The sequence below is a fragment of the Rana temporaria genome, chromosome 7, assembly GCF_905171775.1.
Source record: "Rana temporaria chromosome 7, aRanTem1.1, whole genome shotgun sequence".
In the NCBI taxonomy this organism is placed as follows: domain Eukaryota; kingdom Metazoa; phylum Chordata; class Amphibia; order Anura; family Ranidae; genus Rana; species Rana temporaria.
The window spans coordinates 170905521-170927858 of NC_053495.1; positions in this window are offsets into that span (position 1 = coordinate 170905521).

Consider the following 22338-nt stretch of genomic DNA (forward strand, 5'->3'; position numbering starts at 1 on the left):
GAATAATTTTACATATTTTTGTTTATATACTTTTACAATATTCAATATATAATCATTATATATTGTTTGATTTTACTCATTGAAATATATTAGTATATATTATTAATATGAGGGGTGCACGTTAAAAGAACTATGAATGAGAGTGGGTGTACACATTTCTATCAGTGAAACTATATGTGAATAACTATTGTGTTTTTAGTACCAATTACCTCACTCTCAAAGGTATTTGGAGGAAAAGCTAATTGCCGTTGTTCAGTCTTTCTTAAAGCTATATATTTTATGAAGAGACAATAAGTCAGACATGCTTCCATAGAATAGACCACCCTATTATACTTAAGGTTTTGTTCAAGGCTTAGGTCAGAGGTTGTTCAAAGCAAAATCTTGGTATTTTTAAGGAAAATTCCAAAATTATTTTTAATCCAATACTGCCCCCCTTTAGGTAGTTGCGCGGATGGGTACATAGTAAAATAATATGTAATTTGACATCATTAATTACATGGGGAACATATCCAAGCCTACTTTCTTTGGGGATAAAAGTTTGAAGAAAGATTGAGATAGAAGAGCTCGAAAAAAAAGAAAGGAGTGAAGAAGTATCCTGGAGGAGACAGAACTGACATCTCTCAGACAAAGGATTTTGAGATTTCTGGTGAGGTATACATTTCTATTTATCTGTAGACAATTGACTACCATGTTTCCCTGAATATAAGCCCTACCCCGAAAATAAGCCCTAGTAAAGTTCATGAAAAAGGCTGTAATTTGTTTTGGAAAGAGATCCCAGGTCCAGTGTGTATCCCACTGCAACAGCACCATGTAAAATACCCCATTTATAGCAGCCAGATATAACCAAAGATCGTCTCCTCTCCTTCTCCACCCGGCTGACGGCCCCTCCCTCTTTAGTGCTTGGACCGGGCTGACATCAGCTGGGATGTTCCTCTCTTTTCTGCTCCTCCCTTGGTATTTTGAAACAATAGCCTGTGGTTATTTTAAGTTGGGAATCTCCTTAAAGTGGTTGTAAACCCACTTTTTTGACTTTTGCCTACAGGTAAGCCTATAATAAGGCTTACCTGTAGGTATAAAGAATATCTCTGATTGCAGCGGCGCATGCGCAGGGGGGATCCTGGGCTGAAGGGCCGACCCATGCCGGAAAGGAAATCTCCCGCGCGCATGCGTATTTCAGTATAAAATTTTTTACAGCTTGTTCCCCTCTGTACTATTTATTATGAATTTGGAACCACCAATTAATATTAGGATAGGAGTTGCCTAGCTGGAAAATTTCCAAGACACCACTGAGTTACACAGGCTCACTGTTAAAGTGACCCTTTGTGATTTTTTTTTTATAAAGCCTCACCCACCCATAAAAGAAGGCAGTAAATAGTCACCTTTCTTGGAGTCCGCATTGCCGACTCTTCTCCAGTCACTAAAAATGATGGGAAACCAAGTATTGATCTTAGTGATCACCTGCCATTCCCACTTGTCCCTTCCTCTGATCTAATGTCAGAACAGGAGAGAATGGTGCTGAGAAATTAGAGGGAGGAACTAGTGTGATCGGTGGGAGAGCCAGGAGATTCACACTCCTGACACTCCTGGAAATGCCAGTTTCTCAGTGGACATTGAGGGACCAATTCTAGTGGCCATACTCATAGCAATAAATAATATGTATATAATAAAGTGGATTGTCTCAAGTGATCTTTCACTCCTAAACAATTTCTTGACACAGCAAGCACCGTAGCAGCACATTGGCTCAATGGTTAAAATGTTTGTCCTTGGTTTGAACCCCGACCAGGGTTCAATTTGCATGGAGTTTGTATATTCCCCCTGTGTTTGCGTGGGTTTCCTCTAGGTACTTTTCAACATTCTGAGTGAGTGAGTGAGTGAGTGAGTGAGTGAGTGAAAAACTTATATAGCGCTGCACATGTGAACTGAATCGCCTCTGGGCGCTCGTGTGTCCATTTCTCCTTTGAACTCAAAAGAGATGGGTATTGATCTTTCTCCTTAATGCCAAGTGGTCCTCCTCCAACCGAATGGAGGTTGGTAAAGCGTTCCATAGTCTAGATTCTAAATGCTGGTAGGTTAATTGACTCAACTGAGTGCGCCCAAGATGCACCCCAAGTGCTTTGAGTCCCCAGGGAGAAAGCACTATAGAAGTAAAAATTAACAAAGAAGACCAATAACTTTGTCAATTTCTATTACATTTTTTCTCACAAGGACCAACAGTTTCTTTTCAATAAAAAAGAAAATATTGATTTAACCACTCATGTTGTACAATCTATATCTAAAAGATTTTTTTTTTTTTTTGCCATAAAACAGTCATGCCCTTACATGTTTGGCTTGCATTCGTTTAATCGATGTATCAGGCAGAAGTCTGGCTACAATAAATAATTAGGTTTTAGTTTGCTGGGTGCACCTTAATAACAATGCCTCATCCAATGATCCTTCCTTCGCCGTTATATTTTTTTCTGTAGTGAACTGGTTTTAACAGAGAGCTCTCCATCGAAAAAAAGGAACAGAAGAGCATTATCCCTCTGTAAGTCTCAACCTAGAAAATAATCCTCCAGCAGTGAAAAAGAGAAAAAAATATATTTTGTATTATTAGTATTATTACTCAATTTTTTGTGAACTGTTAGCTTATTTGCTGCCTAAGCAGATTAAATTGCCAGAGGCTTACCAAAGGAAAAAAAGATTTTTTCTATTATCATTATTATTCCTCTGCTATAGTTTTTTTTGTTATTCCCCATTGTATTTTGTGACCTGTTGGCATGTTGTTAAGGCAAATTTAGACTGTGTTATACTTACCTAATTCAGTATTGTTAGCACACAGCTGGCTTTTGTAGGCTTATTGTAAACACCCTTTTTGCCCAGAACGACTAGTTCTTCTGAAATACACACAGTCCTGAGGTTGTGTACTTGGCCTCTCTATAAATCTTCTAAAACACTACTGTCCAGTAGCCAATAATTGCAGTATTACATAGGAGTGGGCCAATAGTGAGACCTAGGAGATGATGGGGGAATGGCCAGACTCTGTGTGGGTTCAGGCATTGGGGGACTGGAACTATAAAATAACTTCAACCTTTCTGGGGTCTCCTCCTGTGTTAGTCTTCTGCCGAAAGGGAAGAGATGTGACGGGAGTGACTTTGGGCAGGGGGCTGGTGGAACCCAGAATCCTGTGGAGAGGTAGGGAAACCCTTGTTTAAGCTCCCTATGCACCTCCTATGTCTAAATCACCCTGTGTCTATTATGGGCACAAGGCGACTGAGAAAATGTGGCTTGGATTACTTAGAATGGAACAGTAATATTTATTCACAATATCTCCCAGGATAAAAGACAGAATTCCGAGACTAGTGGTTAATGATTCTTACTCTGAATGGTCTAAGGTTATCAGTGGTGTACCCCAAGGTTCAGTGTTGGGACCCTTACTTTTTTATATCTTTATAAATGATATTGGGTCTGGGATTAAAAGTAACATTTCTGTCTTTGCAGATGACACCAAGCTATGCAGTGGAATAACGTCCTTGCAGGATGTCTCCAATTTACAAGCCGACCTCAATGCATGTCTAATTGGGCAACTAAGTGGCAAATGAGGTTTAATGTTGATAAATGTAAAGTTATGCACTTGGGGGCTAAGAATATGCATGCATCATACATACTAATGGGAGTACAATTGTAGGAATCAATGGTGGAGAAGGATCTGGGGGTTTTGGTAGATCATAAGCTCAATAATAGCATGCAATGTCAAGCTGCGGTTTCCAAAGCGAGAAAAGTCCTTTCTTGCATTAAGAGAGGTATGGACTCCAGAAAGAGAGATATCATTTTGCCCCTGTACAAATCATTAGTAAGACCTCATCTGGAATATGAAGTTTTGGGCACCAGTTCTCAAAAAGGATACTGGAGAAAGTGCAGAGAAGGGCAACCAAACTTATAAGAGACATGGAGGAGCTCAGCTATGAGGAAAGATTAGATGAACTGAATCTATTCCCTCTTGAGAAGAGGAGATTAAAGGGGGATATGATCAACATGTACACATACATAAGTGGTCCATATTGCAATCATGGTGTTGAGTTATTCACTTTAAGGTCATCACAAAGGACTAGGGGGCACTCTTTACATCTAGAGGAAAAAAGATTTAATCTTCAAATACGGAAAGGTTTTTTCACAGTAAGGCCCCTTTCAGACGTCCGCTCCGCCTGTCCGTTATTACAAGTCCGTTAACGTACTTGTAATACATCCCTATGGAATCGCGTCCGCATCCGTCGGGACCCTATTTTTCTTCCGTCCAGCAGAACGGAACTGATGCAGACGGACACACGGTCCGTCTGCATGCGGTTCCCCATAGGGCAGAGCGGAGCTGAGACAGGGCGGTCTCTGCACTGTGTGCAGGGACCGCCCTATCCGCCGACAGCTCAGCGGGGATCCCACTGAGCTGACGGAGACACACGGAGCGGACCCAGAAACGGTCCGCTCCGTGTGAAAGAGCCCTAAGAGCTGTGAAAATGTGGAATAGACTCCCTCCAAAGGTGGTTCTGGCCAGCTCAGTAGATTGCTTTAAAAAAGGCCTGGATTCTTTCCTAATGTACACAATATAACTGGGTAGGGTACTAACAGTTATAGGTAAAAGTTGATCCAGGGAAAATGGGGGATCCGGAAGGAATTGTTTCCCCTGCTGTAGCAAATTAGAGCATGCTGTATATGGGATTGTATTTTTATTTTAATTTTTTTAGTTGAACTTGATGGACTTGTGTTTTTTTTCAACCTGACTAACTATGTAACTATGTAAATATACAAAGACTATTGCTGTTTTATTTGATTCTGAACTAAACAGCTTAATTGAAAGAGATGATCACATTGGCCCCTGTACACTGTAGGAGACGGATAGTCTGCTACTGGTGTGCTCCTGCTATTGTGAGAAAATGTCCTGTATTTATACTTATGATAATGTGGATTATGTCTTTTGAGCTAGAAGATGGCAAGGCTCACCTGAAAGGTCAAACCTCAGAGTCACCTGGGCTGGTTAAATGATTAGTTAATTAGCTCATGTTAATTTATGTTTCTGGTTACAGTTTGTATTGTTAGGGTAATATGATCAGGAGGGGGGAACCTCCTTCTAAAGTGTATAAAAGTCTGTATTCTTGTTCTAATAAACATTCCATGTTCATACAAGCTAGTGTTGTACTTTGACTGTAATATCTGATATCGGAAAGGTGTAATATCTGATATCGGAAAGGCCCAGACTGGAGGAAGCAGTGTACTGACGGAAGCGGAGTGCGACAGGGTTCCATGACAACAATGTCACTAACAGAGTACAATATTCATCAATCTACCATCCAAGATTGGTAAGAACAACAGCTAAAAGTACAATGAACTATTTAAATCTAAGGACAAGGCTACCCACAAAGCAAATTTCAGCCAATTCTTTAGGACCCCGGATAAAAAAAGAACAGTGTGTAGCGCTACCCCCGGAGGAGCCACTGGATAGAATAGGGATGGCGTGTTACCTTTGTGAGCGTCTAGGGGTAATGATGATGATGAGGCAATGGCGGAATGTTCAAGCAACAGGTGTCTTTTCTTGTGGCTTTATTTCACCCAACACGGCAAAACAGTAAACTTGAGGTAGACAGAAAAAGATGGGTGAAGAAGAGAAATTGCAGATTCAGGCTTGAACGATACAGAAGCAGTCCTGCTTCCAGCGGCACTTTTACTTCGTTGCAACTCCAGCCGGAGTGGGTATAGTGTAGCTGGACAGGCCTCTCACACCGACCTGGAAGCCAGAGTATCACTTGGAAACTTGAGGAGAAAATAAGTCTCTGCCACAGACTTAGTAGAAATAAAGGTCAGAACGGGACCTCTGCCACAGTCCCCTTTCTCCGGAATGTAGATTGTGAGGTAAATCCTCCTTAGTAAATTTAGTGCCTGAATCTCCCTCAGGTAGCTCTCAAATGGTCACCGACTGACAGGTTGCCAACAGACAAACTCTCAATGTCCGGTCACCTCGATCCCCGGTGGATTGTCTAGGCCCTGTTGGATTGCCTGCCTCCGGGCTCTCCTCAGACTGACTCCCCACCAAACAGCACAACTCACTTGGGATCTTCTCTCAAAGTTTGGGGAACCCAGTAGATCACTGGAGTCCCACCATAGCTTCAGTTGCTCCTGAAGGTGGGTGCCGCACCCGGAACAAGAACCCCGCCAACCGAAGTCTGCCTCAGAAATACCCTCCCCCAGCATGCCCTGTGAGGGAAGAAACCCTCTGATTGGCTGCTGGAGAGAGGCACCCCTGTCTGGACCCCTCTCTGGCGCCATCTGTCACCCCGAGGTGGAAAGGCACCTCTGGAACACAGAATGAAACCACAGCGCAGCCCAGCCTGGCAGAGACCCAATTTACACAAATTAACCGGATGAGAGCCAAATAACTCTCTCATCCCTTTCTAAATTTAAGATAGCACCTGGATGAAAGTACACAGGCGCTACAAGTGTATGACCAACAACAGCATCAGAATTGGGAACGGAGTAACCAGGGACTGTTGGCTGTGAAGAAGGCCTTGCTGCAACCTTGTGTATTTTTTTTCGCTCGTTTTTGATCTATCAGTTTCTAGAATAAAGCTGACAATAAGGAATGGACTTTCTTATTCAAAACCTAAGAACAAGGCATATGTTTCATTTAGGGGTCCCACTTGTAGTTAAATGTTTCAACTGAGTAGAAATACTGCTAGTTATGTTAACAAAGAAGGTCCACTTCCCAAAAACTAGCACAGAAAAGTTAACAAAAAGGTCCAAACTCTAGTTAATACACAAGTACAGATGGTTGGCAACCTAGTGAGAGATAAAATAAATTACTGCATTACAACAGGTCATATTTAAATCCCTCAACTGTTAAAAAAAAAAAGATTGTACTGTGTGTATATATATATATATATATATATATATATATATATATATATATATATATATATATATATATATATATATAATCAAAGCACTATTATATTTTTTTCATAGTTACAATGGTCATGGTGACATGTTCCCTTTAGGCCCATTATGCATTATATTTTAAAAATCACTTTAGGTACCAACAGTCGTGTACCAGTATTTAGGAACAATTGTTGTTTGTTTCTAAATGTATAAAATTAATTTAATTGAACCAGAAGAAATTACATTTTAAATAGGAGTGTTTCGGCTATGATGACTATAGGAGTTTAAATTGGTTAAAGAATTTCACAGATCAGAGTGTGCAGAGAACGAAAGGCACAATGGGTACTTTGTGTTTTCTTACCATAGCACAATTCCAATAACAATTTACAACTTGGTCTATCTTCTGGGGCTCTCTTATGAAGAGGTACAGAACAACCCAGGGAGCAGCTATTAACATAAAGCAATCGTGCATTGTTTAATTTATTGCTTGTTGTGCTGTAAATGTATCTTGCATAGAACATTTTCTGGTTATTTTTATTTGTCCCTGATAACCAAAATGAGCAGCAGGAGAGCACAAGAAACAGAGGGCCAGATCCACAACCCCGCAGCGCAACGTAACTTAACAGATTTAAGTTACACTGCCGCAAATTTCCTAAGTTAGGTATCGATCCACAACACACTTACCTGGAAATTTGCGGCGGTGTAACTCAAATCCGTCCGGCGCAAGGCGTTCCTAATCTAATGGGGCGAGTCCCATTTAAATTAGGCACGCTCCCGCGCCGGACGTACTGCGCATGCTTGTGACGCAAATTTCCCGACGTGCTTTGCGCAACGTGACGACATTTTTTGATCGGCGCGTAGCGTATTTACGTATTCCCGTACGGCTTACGCAATCGACGTAAAATTAAAAAATTTGACGCGGGAAGGACGGCCATACTTTACACAGCAGTACGCCTGCTGTGTAAAAGTAGGGCTGCTTTACAAAAGTGTAACTAAGCGACGGGAAACTAACGTAGCGGCAACGTATCGAACGCGAAAAAGCTTTAAGGATCGACGTAACTCCTCATTAGCATACCCGACGCGTAATTTCAACGATGAATGCCCCCAGCGGTGGTCGCGGTACTGCATCTTAAGATCCGGCAGTGTAAAACTATTACACCTGCCGGATCTTCTGTCTTTCTCTTGGAAACTGATTCTGTGGATCAGTTCCAAAGATAGAAACAGGGATACGCAGGCGGAACAGCAGATCCGCCTGCGTATCTCTTTTGAGGATCTGGCCCAGAAAGTGTAACTTGCTGGTGGAGCCACCATTAACCACTTGCCGACCAGGTGGCATGATCTCACGAATCTCCGTAGCTGTACGTCGGCTCAGGATCTCCCTTTTGTGGGTCTCTGGCAGAGCATGCGTTCCCATTGGCCAGTGTCATTAGTACAATAACGGTGCATATTTTTAGCACTAATTACTGTAAACATGTCACTGGTTCCCAAAAAAGTCAGTTAGGTATCCGATCTGATTTTTTTTTACCAAAAATATGTAGCAGAATACATATCAGCCTAAACTGATAAATAATTTTTTTTATTTTTTTTTTATTGGGGAAATGTTTTAGAGCAGAGAGTAAAAAATGTAGTTTTTTTTTCAAAATTGTCGCTCTTTTTTTGTTTATAGCGCAAAAAAAAAAAAAAAAAAACTGCAGAGGTGATCAAATAGCACCAAAAGAAAGCTCTATTTGTGGGGAAAAAAAGGACATCAATTTTGTTTGGGTAAAGCATTAAACGACGCGCAATTGTCTGTTAACCACTTAAGGACCGCCTCCTGCAGATATACGTCAGCAGAATGGCACGGCTGGGCACAAGCACATACCTGTACGTCCTCTTTAAGTGCCCAGCCGTGGGCCTGGTCCGAAGCTCCGTGACCGCGGCCGCGTGACCCGCGGACCCGATCGCCGCTGGAGTCCCGCGAACGCTCCGCGGAGCTAAAGAACGGGGAGAGGTGTGTGTAAACACAGCTTCCCCGTTCTTCACTGTGGCGCTGTCATTGATCGTGTGTTCACTAATATAGGGAAACACGATCAATGACGTCACACGTCCAGCCCCGCCCCCTACAGTTAGAAACAGATGAGGTCACACTTAACCCCTTTAGTGCCCCCTAGTGGTTAACTCCCAAACTGCAATTGTCATTTTGTCAATGCTGTTTGCTGTGAAAATGACAATGGTCCCAAAAATGTGTCAAAATTGTCCAATGTGTCCGCCATAATGTCGCAGTCACGAAAAAAAACGCTGATCGCCGCCATTAGTAGTAAAAACATTTTTTTTTATAAAAATGCAATAAAACTATCCCCTATTTTGTAAACGCTATAAATTTTGCGCAAACCAATCGATAAATGCTTATTGCGATTTTTTTACCAAAAATAGGTAGAAGAATACGTATCGGCTTAAACTGAGGAAAAAAACTTTTTTTATATATTTTTGGGGGATATTTATTATAGCAAAAAGTAAAAAATATTGCATTTTTTTCTAAATTGTCGCTCTATTTTTGCTTATAGCGCAAAAAATAAAAACCGCATAGGTGATCAAATACCACCAAAAGAAAGCTCTATTTGTGGGGAAAAAAAGGACGCCAATTTTGTTTGGGAGCCACGTCGCAATTGTCAGTTAAAGCGAGGCAGTGCCGAATCGCAAAAACTGGCCGGGTCCTTTACCTGCCTAAAGGTCCGGGTCTTAAGTGGTTAAAGCGACGCAGTGCCGTATCGCAAAAAATGGCCTGCTCAGGAATTGGGTAAATACTTCCGGGGCTGAAGTGGTTAATGTGGATCTATTGTTTTATTCTGTATGGGTAAAACACAGGCTCATCTTTAAAGGTGATAGCTTATGGAGTTGTGGATAACCTTGCTCCTCATTCTATTTTAATATTCTGCCCCAGTGGATGTTACTCACCGTATCCCTTCTATTCTCTGGGCATATTATTGTGAATACAATGCAGAAAATTATAATCTGTAATTCAAAGTACTTCTTATGTCAGTCCATTTTTCATCACCTTTCTTTTAGAGTTGAAAATATGTTTATTGGAAATTTTCGACATATCAAACAGATAAAAGACAATAAACATTAGAAGGCACATTCCGCATACAGTCACAATAATGATTGGAGGGAAGAATCAGCCAAGTGGCTATCGCCTACAGCTAGACTCTCACCAATAAGCATAACAATAGACATGGCAACAACTTTATATAAAATGAACCAATAATAAAGGAAATTATGCGTGACCACTAAGGTCTCTGCTTTTTAGCGGAGCTGCGACTGTAAAACTACTGTTTTGATATAACAAGAGAAAAATAAAAAATAAAGGGGGGGGAGGGGAAGAAAAAAAAAAAAGAGAAACAAGGAGGAAAAGAGGAGCAGGAGTGTAGAGAAAGTTGAAATGAGAAAGGAGAAGGAGAGAGAAGGAGGAGAGAGGGAGGAGGTGAATGAGACACAGGTGAGAGGGGATTTGAAGGGGGGAATGCGTGGGCTGCCGACAGGACAATCTAGAGGGAGGGTGAGGGAAGGTGTATCTACGGCGGAAGGTCCCACATCGGGGCCCCAACCCGTCCCGGGGAATAAAACATTACACTTACGATCATGTTGCGGGAGACAACATGCTCAACAGAGTATCAGACGAAGAGAAGTGGAGCCAGGTGAGCCACAGTTGTTTATATTTCTCGTAGGTATCATTGTCCAGATCATCACCTTTCTTTTATTTGTGAATCTCTAAGCACTCTTTAGAACCAAGTTCAGATCTGAAAGCTCACATGTAAGGAGTATACAAAGTATGTCTGGTCAGATTCAGCTGGATAAAATTGGATAAAATTTTAAAACACCAATGCAAAGGCTCCCTTTTCATGTAAAGACTGTGATCTCCAGATGTGGTTATTTCATGATAAATTCACTTTGAAGCACATATGCTTTTAAGACAAAGTTTGAGAATCTTTAGAATTTTTTTTCTTCATAAGTATTGTGTTTGATTGCGTCTACTGCCAATAGACGAGGTCAAACCAATTAAGCAGCATTCATAGGGTAATGTAAAATGTTATGTGTTAGTTAAGGGAAATGTTCAGTGGTTTTGTTTCCTTATTTGCCAGAACGTAGCAAAAATTCTGGGCCAAATCCTCAAAAGAGATACGACGGAGTAACTGCTGTTACTCTCCGTCGTATCCCTGGTCCTAACTATGGAACTGATCCACAGAATCAGTTTTCCATAGTTTGGGAGAAGATCCGGCATGTGTAATTGAATTACACTGTCGGATCTTAAGGATGCAATTCTAGGCCGGCCGCTAGGTGGCGAGGCCATTGCGGCCGGCCTAGAATATGCAAATGAACACTTACGGCGATCCACGAACGTTCCGACGGGCCCGTCGTGCTAATTCTACGTCGTTTACGTCGAGTTACGCGGCGAAAAACTAGGGCTCAGCCCTAGCTCTCTTAAGCCATGTTAAGTATGGCCGTCGTTCCCGCGTCGAAATTGAAATTCTACGTCGTTTGCGTAAGACGTTCTTGAATGGCGCTGGACGCCATTTACGTTAACGTCTAAGCAAATGACGTCGGAGCAACGTCAGTTAGCGCAATGCACGTCGGGTAAGTTACCCGACGGAGCATGCGCAGTACATCCGGCGCGGGAGCGCGCCTAATTTAAATGGGAATCGCCCATTTGTATTAGGAACGCCTTGCGCCGGACGGAGTTAAGTTACAGCGCCGCAAATTTCCAGGTAAGTGCTTTGTGGATCGGCACCTAACTTGGGAGATTTGTGGCAGTGTAACTTAACTCTGAAAAGTTAAGTTGCGCTCGGCGGCTGTGGATCAGGCCCTCTATGACTAATTTGCATCACCAAATAATTTTTATATACAGTATATACATTTTTAAGGATATATAAGGCTTCTATTTGGGACACTGTTATAACAAAAGAAAACGCCTGTTCTGCTTTTATTATAGACTGAAAACGTGCAAAAGTTTAAAACTTTTTTACATCCTTTTGTAAATTTAGTTATTCATTCATTTATATATTTTTAGAATGCAACAGTATCTGATAAATACACTGTAAAGCCTCATACATGATCGGATTTTAATCGGACAAAGCGTAGGACATTTGTCCGAAGGGCGTTGGCCACAAACTTGTCTTGCATACAAACGGCAATGAATTGTCGGCCAACAAACATGAAACTATGTGTTTTTTCAGCTCTTTAGTGCCACCCTGTATGCAACTTCTGCTAATGTTGTCTTATGGTGAGCATTGCTCCTGAGCATTCATTCATTATTGCCCCAGTAGTACTGTTGCTCCATTGCATGTAATGTATTCTCATTTTCCCAGTAGTACACTCACTGCTCCATCCATCCATTGACCATTGCATTCATTCATTACTAGTAAACTACTCCACTGACTTCCAGCATTGCGTATTATTTAGCCCTAGACCAGACTGCTCCACCACATCCATTACATTTTGACCATTGCATGCATTCTTTAATGCCCCACTGCACTACTGCTGCTCCATTTTTGAATGCATGTCAAATTAATTCAATTGCCATTTGGCAATAATGCCACCAACCAATCCATTCCATCTTCATTTGCCCAAGCTGCCCAACTCATGTCCAGACCAGCAGAGACTCCATGTCCATGTCCATTTGCAAATGAGCTGTTTTGCACGGTACTTGTAGTTTGCACTTGCACACAATCTCACAATTTGCAAATTGCCTGAATACATACTGACTTATATTGGCACTGCACTGGTGATGGGCACTGGGCACAGGTGGTCTGGTCCCTGGCGTGCCCGTGGTGGTGGCTGGGCCTGGGCGTGTACAGCTGCACTGGCAGGTAGGACTTAGGAGGCCCAGACAGGGCAGGCACCGAAAGCAGAGCAAACTGGCGGTCACTGAGCAAGCCGAGCAGGGCAGGCAAAGTGCGTGACTGAGTGAGCAGAGCAGCTCCTTCTACCAGGAGTCCTGCAATGCAAATGGCAGGAAATGGCACGCGGTTTTATGCATGCTGAGTGCCATGATTCATGACATCATGCAAAATGCCCACTGCACATACACAGACCCGACTGAATATTATTTTGCCAGCTTGGGCACTGCACATGCAATTTACGGGGAGTAGCCGTCCGTAACCAACATTTAAATGGACAGTTCATAAACATCCTATGTTTACAATATGTCAGTAAATTTATAAACGTTTGGCAACCCTAGTCAGAACTGATGTTACTTGGTTCCTGGACAGGCTACACGCCATAGGATCTCCACAGTCTCCTTGGCTTGTAGTGAAATGTAACCAAAATATAAATTGAAGCTGCACACCACTGTTAAAAGGTCCATATAAAACGTTATTCCAATAAAGGTCAGGGGGATAATCAAAAAAATAACAACACATTTTAGGGGGTCCAAGACCATCTCCTTCATCAGGCCTTGAGATTGAAAACCATATAAATTAAGTAGAAGTGAACTGGATATTTATTGTTATTTTGTCCAGTGTGACTACAAGCAGAAGTATTGTCCGGAATTGGTTTGGCAGTTGGCAATTGACATTTTTGTATTATTTGCTTTCGGAAGTTTTGACTTATACAAAGATTAGATTGTATGTTTGGACCATTCGAATCAATGTCCGGAAATGTGCTTTTCACAACTGTAGCTTGTCATTTAAATTTTTTCAGTATAAGAGAATGTCAAGTGTTGGTTAGGACTAAAATCCCCTTTACCCTTGTCATTTTTCTCTTTCACAGAAATTTTCGGTTAAAAGCATGTCTAGCCAGGGAAAACCAGCACATGAATTGAATAGGACATCTAACTCTGATTGGAATAGCCTGCAATTACCCTCTTTTCAAGAGAATCACATAGATTGTACATCAATTACCTTGATTGTGTAAGTAACTCATTCAATTCTAAAATGGCAAAATGTAAAATGTTGTGCATGCTGTTCTCCAAGACCATACATGATTTAGATCAAAATCAGATCACATTTTAGGCTTCATTTATGCAGAAATCAAGAAAAAAAAATCATGAATACACTAGGTGAAGGACCCATTTACACTAGGCGCGTTGGAACAGCACTGGATGGCTTTGCCCAGCACAGTCCTAATGCAATGTAAGACAAGGGAAGAAGATTTGATTCCTAACAGGCAAAGCTCAGTCCAACACTATCAACCACATCGCACTACACTGCAGCCAATAAAATGTAATTCAATTTCACTTTGTGAGTTTTCAATAAAGTTTGTACACAAAAAAAGTAAACAGTATACATTGTTTATGGTGAATCTGCACTCCTGTCATTGTTCACATATGAATAAGCTGATGCCAATTGGGCCTCTACCTGCACGTGAATAGACTGGATTATCAGACTCTGTATTTAGAATGGCCTTTAATTACCCTCTTTTCAAGAAGACATCATTTTTATATCAATTAGACATGTGCAATTTGTTTCGTAACGAATCGAAATTTGCATCCGAATGTCTGAAGAAAAAATAACGAATTTCAACTAATACAAAAGAAATTAAAGGGAAAATCGACATGATTCATTCAGTCGTTAAAGGTCTAATGAAACAAAAGGTCAACTCAGAGTACCGTATTTTCCAGCGTATAAGACGACCTTTTGGATGCAAAAAAATCCAAATTCGGGGGTCGTCTTATACGCCAATGACAGTCTCTGTCAGGCTGCGGGCATCCATGATTTAAAAGCCGTGCCTCCTCCTCAGACTGTTCTGTGATAGGCGGAACACAAATTTTCCCAGCAGGGCCTCTATTCAGTGTTCCGCCTATCACGGATGCCTTCTCATCCTCGGACGAGAGGACATCCGTGATATGTGGAACACTGAACAGAGGCCCTGCTGGGAAAATGTGTGTTCCGCCTATCACGGAACAGTCTGAGGAGAAGGCGCGGCTTTTGAATCATGGATGCCCGCAGCCTGGAAGCCAGAATCTGCAAAAAAATAAGGTAGAGAAATCGTCTTGGCTGGCACAGTGGGGGCAAGTGATGGCACAGTGGGGGCAAGTGATGGCACAGTGGGGGCAAGTGATGGCACAATGGGGGCAAGTTATGGCACAATGGGGGCAAGTGATGGCACAGTGGAGGCATGTAATGTAATGGCACAGTGGAGGCATGTAATGTAATGTAATGGAACAGTGAGGCATGTAATGTCACAGTGAGATTTGAAAAAAGCCTGTTTCTGTCAGCGCTTGTTCCTGTCAGTGGTTGTTCCGGCTACCCCTCAGCTTCCAGAAAGACTAGTAGGAAGGGGGTAGTCTTATATGGCGAGTATATCCCAAAACCAAATTTTTTCCTGGAAAAATAGGGGGTCGTCTTATACGCCGGCAAATATGGTAAATCTTTGTGCCGATTCACACGAGTGACCTGTTGCCACTTAGCTGCCTGACAAGTCGCGCTCCATGCATTGCAATGGAACCGTTCGACATAGAAAAAGGTTCATGTACTACTTTGGGGTGACTTCGGAGCGGCCTGCATTGACTTCTATACAGAAGTCAAGGCATCCAGGACTCTCTCCCCTGATTGGCTGAGACACAGCAGCAGCACAATTGTCTCCTGCTGCTGTCAATCAAAGTCAGTTAACCACTCAGGAAAGAGAGGGGGCGGGACTGAACCGCATTTCCATGTCTGAATGGACACATGGAGCTAAAGTTCGGCTCGGGTGCCCCCATAGCAAGCTGCTTGCTGTGGGGGCACTCAACAGGAGAGAGGGACCCAAGAAGAGGAGGATCCAGGCTGCTCTGTGCATAACCACCAAAACAGAGCAGGAAGTTATAACACGTTTGTTATTTTTATAGAAAAAATAAAGACTTTACAATCACTTTAAAGGCTAAGTTTACCTTTTTTTTTCTAAGTTCCAGCTCCACTATGTACCAATATAGCATTAATGTACTTCTTTTGCAATAATAAAACTGCTTTCCATTTAGTCTACGCATGCTCACCTCACTGTCTTTATGGCTGTTTGAAAACCCTGCTCGATTACTTCTGTCTTAGGCCCTTAGGCCTGTAAATTTTTCAGGCGAATCCGAGCGGGCCACCCATTGACTTCTATCGGCAGGCGGGTGTCAGCGAAGATGTTTCCACTGACACCCGTCTGCTATTTGATCCGCTAAAATCAGACGTATGGCGTCGGATCGGATCAGATGAGATCTGATGAAAATGGACATGCTGTCTGTTTTCGTCCGATCTCTCCATAGGAATCAGCGGTGCTCTGACAGGCCCCTCCCTGCTCAGTGAGCAGAGACGAACCTGTCATCCACCAGCTCAGTGGAGATCTCGTGTTGAGCTAGTGGACTCCGCTGAAACGGATCCGCCTTGTGTGGAAGGGGCATTACTTTCTTTACAGACTTTAGGTCATAACACACGAAGGAGTTGATCAGCTGAGGGTAGATGATGCAGGGTGTATGCAAATGAGATCAGCTGGTCAGCTCCTTCCTGTGTCATGACCTAAAGTCTGTCCAGGAAGTAAGGCAGAAGTAATTGAGCAGTGTTTTGAAACAGCCATGAAGACAGTGAGGTAAGCACACGCAGAATAAAAAGCTGTTTTCTTTTTGCAAAAGAAGTACATTATTGCTATATTGGTACATATAGGAGCTGGAATTTAGAAAAAAAAGATGAACTTATCCTTTAAAAATAAAGTATTGCAGTCAGAGATGCTTTTTTTCAAACTCCTCAAGGAAAAATAAACGGGAATGGGGCTTTATGTCTTGAGATTCACAAAGGTAACACAGTCCACCTACTTTATGCTCTGTACACTGGAACGGAATTCCCGGATGGTTTTTCCGATGGAATTCCGCTCAAGCCTGCCTTGCATACACACGGTCACACAAAAGTTCGGAGAACTTTTGACTGCCAAGAACGCGGTGACGTAAAAGACTACGACGAGCTGAAGTTCTATGTTTCCGAGCATGTGTCAATTTGTTTCCGAGCATGCCTCAAAATTTAGCGCGTCGGGATTTGTACACACGATTGGAAATTCCGATCAGATTTTTTTCCCGACGGGAAAATAGAGAACCTGCTCTCTATCTTTTTCCGGCAGTTTTTCCGTTGGAAAAAGTCCGATGGAGCATACACATGGTCGGGATTCCCGACCAAAAGCTCTCATCTGACTTTTTTCCGACAGGAAAAACGATCGTGTGTACGGGGGGGCATACGTTTTAATTCCAGCCATTGTTATAGGGCACTCATTCACCTATTCCTAAACACACCTATCAAAGGTTACTTGCTATCTCTCCAGGGGCGGACTGACAACTCATGGGGCCCCCGGGCAATAGAAGATCATGGGGCCCTCCAGGCTTACAGATGGCCACCACGCCAGGAGGCAGTGCAGAGGCAGGGCAGCTAAAATCTCAGGATTTTCACATCAAAAGCATGTCGGTTTCGGACATATCAGGGACAGATGTAAAAAAAACACAGATTTTTACATACTATCCCTGGTTTTATTGAGCCTGGCAACCCTGATGGGGCCCCCTAGTGGCATGGGGCCCTCGGGCAGTGCCCGAGAGCCTCAATAGTCAGTCCGCCCCTGTATCTCTCCCATGTAGAAAGACTCATGTCAACATTGAAGTATGTGCGAACCCTCACCTTGTAAAACCACCCTTACCATTTAAAATATAAATAAAAGGGAAACCGTGTGTTTAAATAATAAATAATAAAAAAATAAAAAAACATTTTAAATTACTCGGAAACACTTTTTGATAGATAAGTAATGTATTTTTATACAACTATGTAGATCAGACCAAAATTTGGGACATATGAGGAAAAACGTAGAACAGAGGGATAGTCCCTCAAAATCAGGGACAGTTGGGACAGTTTTTACATGCATAAGGAGCTCAGAGAGTTAAGCTTCTTTCACACGGGACGGATCCATGATGATCCGCCCCGTGAAACTCCCTTTGCTCAGCAGGGATCGCTCCATTGATCCCCGCTGATCCGCCGGATGACAGGGCGGTCCCCGCACACTGTGCAGGGACCGTCCTGTCAGATCTCCTCTCTCCCCTATGGGGGGATCGGATGAACACGGACCGTCTGTCCGTGTTCACCCGATCCGATCTGCAGACGGATGGAAAAATAGGGTTTTCCTCCGTCTGCTGAATCATAGGATTGCGAATCTGGATGAGATCGGGTGTCAGCGGATGTTCATCCGCTGACACCCGCAATCTCATTGGGATCAATGTATGTCCCTTTTTCATCCGTACATGGATGGATGAAAAAGCGGACATACGGGGTCCGCACGTGTGAAAGGGCCCTTAGGGGAGGAATAACAGCAGCACACTGGTCTTTCCAGTGAATGGCAGTGCAGGGGAAGGCATGTCAGCACAAGTCTAATCATTGGAGGAGAGCAGGCTGATTTTCCAGCACAGCCAGGAAACTGACTACACTGTGCTCTCATGCCTATTATGGTCAGTTTTTTGTTTTTGTTTTTTAATATGAAAGCAGAGGAACTGGCAGATATTCCAGGGATTTCACACAAAAAAAGCAATACCTAGATCTGTTACCAAGTCGACTTTTAAGTAGAACTTACCCAAGTACCAAGGAGTTTGATCCCATATTTAACAAAGGAGTGAGGTGTTGCAGTTCCTTTTGTAAATTTTTATTCATCACAGCAAGACTATTAACATAACTTAACATTTAGGCACACATCCACTGTATTTAAATTGACAGAAATGTATTCCGATGTATATCTGCCCTGAATATAAAACAACTGACATTTACATGAAACTTAATTTGTAGCCTGTTGTCCTTTGTTAGATGAAATTTTAGGTAAAAGAGATTGAAAACTGACAACTGAGTTATACTTGATGAAATTACTAGAAACACAAAACAGAGCACACTAGATAGATCCTGCAGGTAAAAAAAACTGTTTAATAAATAAAAGAGGTAAAATTGCACTTACAATAAAGTGACTTGATCAGGTCATATCATCAGGAATATCACTTCTATGTTAGGTCACACCAACATCCAGGGCTGCTGTTAGAAATCACGGGGCCCCATACAGCCACCTGCTTTTTTTTTATATAATTTTTTAAAGAATGTATTTTATTTTACAATTTGTTATTTTTTTTTACGAGACAGGTAAGCCAGTAGTGCCGTGGGGGGGGGGGGGGGCAGCACAGTGACAGGGGGCACTGAGGGGGATCAGAAGCAGGCAGAACAGGGAGGGGTATCGGTGTGGGGGAAGTAATTCTGTAATTGCCCCTCCATCCGACCACAATGATTCCCTCTGCTGTCCGGGCCCCCCTGTTTGCTCGGGCCCCCTACAGGAGGGCTGGTGGTCCCCCCCTATCAGCGGCCCTGCCAACATCTCTCCTCATCGACCAAACTAAGAGTGTCTCATCATGTCACTTTATTGTAAGTGCAATTTTAATTTTTTTATTGAGTAAAAGGTGTTTTATATGTACCATATATACTCGAGTATAAGCCAACTCGAATATAAGCCGAGGCACCTAATTTTACCACAAAAAAATGGGGTGTCCATCTCCATGCCTCACTTTGTCCATGTGCATGCCTCACTGTGCCCATGCCTCACTGTGCCCATGCCTCACTGTGTCCATGACTAGACTTATGTTTAACATGGGAGTATATAGAGGGGGTGCCCGGCTTTGAAAAATCGGTGCTCCCCGGCTGTAGGTCACCCAGACAGCAAACTTTGCACACCGTGTACCGGGTCCCCAAAGTTACCGGAGAAGTTACAGTTTAACATTGGAGTCTATGGAAGGAGTGCCCGAATTTGAAAAATCGGTGCACCCCGGCCGTAGGTCCCCTGGACAACAAACTTTGCACACTTATAGAGGAAAAGTGGGGCTATATGCGTGCCAAGTTTGGGATGCAGGGGAGCTACAGCCGGCCAGTACCGGGTCCCCAAAATCCGGGAGATCAAGCGCAAAAAGGTGACTCGAGTATAAGGCCCCGTACACACGACCGGATCGATCCGGTCGTGTGTACGGGGCCTTAAGAGTACAGAAAAATGTGCTGAAAAACTCGACTTATACTCGAGTATTTTAAAGCGGAGTTCCACTGAGCCCATAACCCCAACACCTAATGAAACACATTCAGTCCTAAAATGATCCAGGAATAACATTCAGATCTCCTACATAAAGCAACTTGTGCTTCTCTATTTATTGGTCTTTTAACCACTATACTACCAGCAATCAATTGACGGCGGCAAGGTAGCTCAGTTATTCTGACAGAACGTCATATGACGTCCTCGTCTTTTAAAGCTGCTAGGGGGTGCGCACGCGCACCCGTGACGTTACTGGGAACATGATGTAAGTGCCCGGCGGGCACGATGGCCGCCGGGCACCCGCGATTGCCCAGTAACTGAGCAGGACCATGGATCTGTGTGTGTAAACACAGAGATCCATGTCCTGTCAGGAAGAGGAGACCGATGCTGTGTCCCTTGTACATAGGGACACAGATCGGTCACCTCCCCAGTCAGTGCCCTCCCCCTACAGTTAAAATCACTCACCAGGCTACACATTTAACCCCTTCCTCGCCCCCTAGTGTTAACCCCTTCCCTGCCAGTCACATTTATACAGTTATCAGTGCATGTTTATAGCACTGTTCCCTGTATAAATGTGACTGGTCCCAAAAATGTGTCAAAAGTATCCGATGTGTCCACTCAGACCCGTCGCAACAGGACAGGCAAACCAAGCAATTGCTTGGGGCCCCAAGCTAAAAAGGGGCCCCCAAGCTAGCTTGTCTGTCTGCCTGCTGCTATGTTCATTACAGGCAGGGCCGGCGCTCCCACTATATGTACTAGGCAGCCGCGAGTGCTGTGTAGCGGGAGGCAGCTTCAGATGGCTAGCTGCAGAGTCGCTGGGCGGGGAGAATTTGCAGTCAGATCCCCCCCCCCCCCTTCTCCAGAGCCAGGGGCGACCATGCCGATGTCCAGCAGCAGCTGTGGGTGTCAGCTCTCTGCCCGCCCCCCTCCCTTGGTGATGTGCAGCCATTGGAGGAGCAGGGCGGGCGGCATTGTGAACAAAGCGGGAGGGATCCACCCAGCCTGGCACTTCTGAAGCTGGATGAGTCAAGTAAAGATGCTGCTGCAGCCCGCCCCTGTTGAAACAAGCCATCTTCGCGACCAGCAGCCGAAGCCCGGGGGTGGAACAGAATGATCAGCTGATCTGAACGGGGGAGGAGCTGGAAGAAGTCTCTCGTTATCCTGGGACTGGTGACAACGACTGACGCCCACTGCCTGACATGTGGAGGGAGCTGGAAAAAAGTGCCACAAGGTAAGAACTTGTCAGGGGGGGGGGGGCTTCCAGTCAGACCTTTTTACTGGTGTGTGACCCTCTCCACTTGGCTGCCCCCCCCACCTGGCTCATCCATCCACCTGACTTATCCTCCCACCTGGCTCACCCCCCCACCTGGCTCACCCCCCACCACCTGACTCACCCCCACCTGGCTCATCCCCCACCACCTGACTCACCCCCCCCCACCTGGCTCATCCCCCACCACCTGACTTATCATCCCACCTGGCTCATTCCCCCCCCACCTGGCTCATCCCCCACCACCTGACTTATCTTCCCACCTGGCTCACCCTCCCCCCACCTGGCTCATCCCCCCCACCTGACTTATCCCCCACCACCTGACTTATCCTCCCACCTGGCTCACCCCCCCTCCCACCTGGCTCACCCCCCCCCCCACCTGACTCATCCCCCCCACCTGACTCATCCCCCCCACCTGACTCATCCATCCACCTGGCTCATCCATCCACCTGACTCATCCATCCACCTGGCTCATCCATCCACCTGACTCATCCATCCACCTGACTCATCCATCCATCTGACTCACCCCCCCCCCACCACCTGGCTCACCCCCCCACCACCTGGCTCACCCCCCACCACCTGGCTCATCCCCCACCACCTGACTTATCCTCCCACCTGGCTCATCCCCCACCACCTGACTTATCCTTTCACCTGGCTCATCCCCCCACCTGGCTCATCCCCCACCACCTGACTTATCCTCCCACCTGGCTCATCCCCCACCACGCTCATCCCCCCCCCACCTGGCTCATCCCCCACCACCTGACTTATCCTCCCACCTGGCTCATCCCCCACCACCTGGATCATCCCCCACCACCTGACTTGTCCTCCCACCTGGTTCATCCCCCCCCACCTGGCTCACCCCCCACCTGACTCATCCCCCCACCTGGCTCATCCCCCCCACCAGGCTCACCCCCCCCCCCACCTGGCTCATCCCCCCACCTGGCTCATCCATCCACCTGACTCATTCATCCACCTGGCTCATCCATCCACCTGGCTCATCCATCCACCTGGCTCATCCATCCATCTGACTCATTCATCCACCTGGCTCATCCCCCCACCACCTGGCTCATCCCCCCACCACCTGGTTCCTCCCCCCCCACCTGGCTCACCCCCCCCCACCTGGCTCATCCCCCCACCCCACCTGGCTCATCCCCCCACCCCACCTG